This window comes from Electrophorus electricus, unplaced genomic scaffold (genome assembly GCF_041902795.1).
Source record: "Electrophorus electricus isolate QZ-2024a unplaced genomic scaffold, ASM4190279v1 Scaffold54, whole genome shotgun sequence".
Taxonomy (NCBI): Eukaryota; Metazoa; Chordata; class Actinopteri; order Gymnotiformes; family Gymnotidae; genus Electrophorus; species Electrophorus electricus.
In genome coordinates, this window is record NW_027658772.1 from 479,949 (window position 1) to 485,948 (window position 6,000).

Below are 6,000 nucleotides of genomic sequence, written 5' to 3' on the forward strand. Positions count from 1 at the left end.
TGTTCACCCCCGCGGCCCCGGTTCGATGCCTGGTCAGGGAAAAACCTCTTTTTATGCTCATATAAAATGACAGATTCTGCATTAAAACATAAAGTTTGTGTGAGTTGGAGTTGAGCCGACAGCCTAAGGATGACAGTTTTAACTTCTACTCTACCAACTGACTTATTGAAAGCGACATGCAAGTAATCCCACATGTCCAAACACCAGTATGTTGGCAAGAAACACAGCCAGTTTTGGATGTTTCAATTGTTAAGTTCATTTGACACAAAGAAGAAAGATCGCATTGTATAAGTTGTTCAGCTACAAACAGATATATCTTTTGATGACATTTGGAATCATACTGGACTTTGTGTACATGAATGGAGAAAGGCCATAAATGGTTAGAATATCATTCAGTGCTTTTGGAGAAAAGTTTCGAGAGTTTTGTCATGTAGTGAGAGAAATGAGTGGCTGAAATATCAGGCATTAAAAGTGCAATTTGCACTCATGGAAAGAAAATTGCTTTCATGTGGACCGCATTGAGATATCGATCTGCCTGTGGAACATAACACCTCTTAAGAGGCTTGATTTGTGCTCTCAAGCTGCAATGGTGGTTTTCTCATGGCTTCTAAAAGAAGAGGCTGTGGTCAGGGTGGAGTGAGTCTTTGATAACCAAGATTGTTGTTGTTTTGGCCTTCGAATAGACAATGGCATTACCCAGTGTCAGGTCTTTCTCAGTAAACTGCAGAGAATGATATAGAGGGCAAGAAATGGTCAAGCACAGTTTTATTGGGTGTGTGTCTGTAAAAAAAACTAGAGCTCTCTGATACATTTTTGGTTCAAGATTTAATCATCATGCAAATGATTGTGATTAACGCTTTGTCTGTTTAATTCAAATATTATACTATAAACCTAATATTTTAATAGGGTTGGCAACTTTCTAGATCCGATTACTACATGTGTGTGAAGTACAGGTGCTGTAGCTATATGGTATTAAATTGTCCACAGTAGCCTAATTATAATATATACAACCAAAAATGCATCTAAAATAAACACCAGAAACCTGGGCTAACGCTGATGTACATATATGCATTAAATCTAAATAGGACTGCTCTATAGGTAGGATAACAGCAGAACAATTGTCCTGCCATATAAGCAAAACAAGAGCCTGCTAAAGCCACCAAGAGGGTGCCAAAGACCATGTATTTATTTCTATTTGATTTTTTACCTGTGTTATGTCAGTGGCAGCTAAGATTTCTGCATAGGGCCCCACACAGGCTTGGGCCAGCCCTGGTAACACAGTGTCGTGCACTGGAAAACCATCAAGCCAGTTGACTATGCTACCAGTGTTGTTTATGTAACTGTGCAAATAAACTGCAAACACAATTACTTTTAGAAGTATCATCCAGTTTGTTTTCACAATTGCCAAAATGTAATGAATCACAGCCAGTGTTCTAAAACAGAGCTGGAATGTATTCCTGGCTGATGTGGTTACAAAAAATAAAAAAATAAATAAAAATTTTAATTGGTGGATGAATTTTCAATGAAAGTGCTTCACTCAGCAGCCATTAATGATTCTTCTGTCCAGTATGAATAAATTGGAATTCCTATCCTTGTATCGGGTGCAGCAATTATGTGTAACAATTGTGAAGCAAAAAAGCAATAGTGAAATTTTAATATAACAATATAGGTTCTATAGAACATGATCTGCATGCATATTAATTAGGCTATGCAAATAACACAACTACTTCGGTAGCACATCATTCATGCCTGTTGAATAGGCAGTTTTCTGCTTTGCAGATACTTGAAATCTTTTACTAATCTTTCCCCAAATCCAGTAGGAGCTGCCTTTTACATTAACATGCCAGGATACACACTCACTGGATGTTTAATCTGTCTAATGGGTAAGATATATTCTTATAGTCAAGAAAGATATTTTTTAATTATTAATCAGTTAAGGAAGTCAAGCTATTGCATTTTGCTGAGATGAAGGAATATTGCATAACCCTGTACTGGCCAAATAATTAGATTTGATGTGCTATTTTGTGGATTAATCCCATAACTGAATTATTCACATGGTTTTATAGCCATGGTTAATACTCGCTGTCAAAATGGTGAGGTTCATAACAACCTCTTTCCTTCATAAGGAAACTTCCTGTTTTTGAAACTGTTTCAGCATACTAGCTCTTACTGCTCTCTATCTGTTTAACAAATTTTTCGTTGTATTTAATTACTTTCTACCTGGAAACTGGTAAATTCCATGGAAAGCTACTTTATCATCACAAACTATATCTAAGGAACTACCACAAACATAAGTAATGTTAACATTTTGCTTTTCATCATGACTTATGTTCTGTTTCAGAGCACTGAATGCAGCATGTTTATTCTTCGTCATTAGTAGCAGTTTTATCTGTGAGAAGTGTAGATGAATTGTTAGTCTGACAGAGAAGACTCTAGCACTAGAAGTACGCATTCAGACAGCAAGGCGAATGGGTGACGTTACGGCAAAGTAGACGAGCTTCAACCAGCTCATCGGATCACTACACATCCCCAACATTAAGTAGCAAAACCCCAGAGACCTTCTGCCTGTACTGGCCAGACTTCAGATCAGAAGGTGAGAGAATACAGTCATGTGTTGTGTGGCTCAGATTGTTCACACAGTTAGTAACAGTCCAAACACTTTAATTATACTGTACAGTATGAGACCTGGAAATGTGTGTCTGTGTCTGTGTTTTTGTGTGTGTGTGTGTGTGTGTGTGTGTGTGTGTGTGTGTGCCTTCTCCCCAGGCTGAGCTCCAGCTTTGTACTGTCCATCATCAGAGAGATCTATCAGACTGGCTCTGCTCACTGTGTGTCCAGCTTGTTGAATTCAGCAGAGAACTGCATCAACCTGAACAGCAGAGAGCTGGACTCTGTCCACTGTGCTGCCCTGCGCTTCACCCTCCAGCACTGCACAGCAGTCTCTCTCAGCCTGCTTTTCACCTCCATACCAAAGGCGGAGCTGGAGAGCATTGAGCCACTGCTCTAACACGTCTCCCGTCTCAGGCTTGAACTTTTCTCACAATCAGAATTTTAACACAGAACTGCTCTGTTTAGGGAGTGTTATATAAACGTTTATGTACGTTTATGTGTTTTTCACGAGTTTCCTCAAAAGTCATTTTGTGCCAGCATCACTTAGATTTTACTGAGACTCCTGTCAGGTAATCAGCAATATCCATGAATATTTACTTCAGAATAAAATGACTTTCTGGAGGAAATTGTTAAATTTAGGTGAAATATTTATATTAACCTGAAATTAACTGCCCTGCCACTGTCTGTGTGTGTTTTGTTTTCTCCGTGTTGACAGGCTGCTGTTGCTGAGGCTGCTCCACGGCTACAGTGTCTCTGAACTACAGCAGGGGGCAGCAGCAACAGATCTGCTCTTCGCTCTGCAGCACAGACTGGATTTCTCCTGCTGCTCTGCTCTGGACCTCACAGCAGACACACAGAAACACACACTGACTCTGAGCACTGAGGACTGCAGAGTCGTCTCCATGGTCATCCAGAGAGCGAGCTCTCACACACACACACACACACACACACACACACACACACACACACACACACACACACACACACACACACACACACACAGCTCACTCTACACGGCTGTGAGGGCAACTCTTCCCCATTTTACACACAGTCACCCTTCAGTAAGCCACTGACTCAACACCACACAAAGTAGGGAAACATTCTGGAAAAAGGAAAATAATTTTATCATTTGAAACAAAATGTGTGTAAATAGCATTAATGTTAGTAGTTATGTGAGTGTGTTAGTGTTTTGTGACTCTACATGTTGGTGAACGTTGATTGTGTTCAGCTGCAATAAAGCCATGCTGCTCCAGTTCCTGTCTCTTGTCTGTGTGGGGACTGATGTGGAGTGTGTGAGACGCGCTGTGGCTCTCTCCCGGGCTCTGGGTAAGATGGTGATCCTCAGTCAGACCCGGCTGGACCAGGCCTGTAGGTCACTGGCACTGTTTCTGGAACATTCTGAAGGGCTTTCAGAACTGGACCTTAGCCACTGTCAGCTCACTGACCACTGCCTGCAGCTGCTGTTCGCACACCAGCACAAAGCCCACATCCTGCAGTGAGTGGACAAGCGGGAGGAGGGATGTGTAGAGAGTCTTGATTGTTGAGTGCACAGTGAACACTAACATAGATATAACACATTTTACTCTTTTTCTCACAATTTAACACAAAATCCAGCAGGGTGACTGAATGTAGAAGCTGTGTGTGTTCATTGTAAAGCATTGTAAGTTCCTTGAAAGGCTTTATATAAATGTAACTTTGCTCATTCAGTCATATCCTGTGTTCCTTCAAGGACTTTATTTTTCAAAAGCAAACAGCAAAAAGCTTGATTTTCTTGGTGATTTTATTTGGAAATGACGACCTCTCTCACTGGCTGCCTGGATCACTGATCACTGCCTGTACTTGGCAGGATGGATCTCTGTGGTCTACAGAATATCCAGACTGCTTGTAGAAACACATGTTCTCATTAAAAAGAGAAATAAGGCATAACAGACTCTTTATGATTTACAGTTTCATGCCTGATAGATAACAAGTCATGTGTACAAGAACTGAAAGAAATGATATTTTGTTTAAAATGTCAAAATGCATAATTATCTGGCCATTAATGACTCAGGTCCACTGACACAAATATACTATTTATTGCTTTGCTTATTCATTCATTTGCTAATTCAATCATTCGTTTATTAATTCATTCGTTCATTACTTTAATTCATTGATCTATAAATCTACAGGTGTTTGTACTACTACACGGTGATTTAGTAGAGGGAGGTGTGTTTGGGAATCCTGAACAATGTGGTAATTATAATCCATCTAATTTCAACCTCAGTCACAATGACATCACTGATGTGTCAGCAAAGAGGATCTATGATACTTTCTCCACCAACAACAATATTCACACTGTGAGGTAACTGTGTGTGTGTGTGTTTAGGCATTTAAAATAAGGCTGTATTTATTTGAGTTTAAAATTTCAAATTTAAAAGCCTATTTTGATTTTATAGGCTCTTCAACAACAGAATTACAGGCATACAAATCTTCCTCTCAGACAAGTGCTTTGAAGTCTGGTGATGTTGATGTGTTGTTGGCACTGTAATGATGAGATTTCATTTTTCTAGATTATTGGGACTATCCAAATTATATTTTTGTTTTAAGTGAAAAAATGTAATGATTAAAAAACAAATTTTAGTTATCTTATACATTTTAAGATTACATATAAAAATCAAATACTCAAAATTTATTTATAAAGTACTTTTTAAAATTGTATTTTATTTTATTTTATTTACAACAGGTGCTATTACAAAGCAGCTTTTCAATTGTCCAAGTCCAAGCCCCCAGTAAGCAAGCCAAGGGTGACAGTGGCAAGGAAAAGCTCCCTAGAGCATGAGGAAGAAACGTCGAGAGGAACCAAGACTCAAAGGGGGTCCCATCCTCCTCTGGCTGTTTAAAGAGAGACATAAATTAAAAAATGAAATAAGCATTTAATGTTTAGTCCAACTTTCTGGAGGTTCTAGACTTGTGTGCATGTGTCTGAGACCCAAGTCGCAAGAGAACGTCCATTAAGGGCAACAGAGAGTAGCTGGTTGGGGAGGAGGTGGTGTGGGCTACAACAGGGGACATCAGGGGATGATGGGAGTAGCCAAGGCATCTGAGACAGGATGAGGCTCAGTAACATCACAACATCAGGGGTAGGTGTACCTCGGCAGAGTCCACTATCAGTCCAGTGTATTAGAGCAATGATGTTTGATTCCTACTCAAAGAACATGTGATATTTCCAACATTCACTTTAGGTATCAATGAAGTTGTGACATCAAGCAAAGGAGGACAGTGAGACATGAGTAGACAAGCACAAGTTGGACCTATTAGGGACAATGAAACAAAACCTGAAGACAAGAAAACAGAAATGAAAGCCTGAGTGAGCTGAACTGAACTGAATCAAACTCCTACCGCTATATGGAC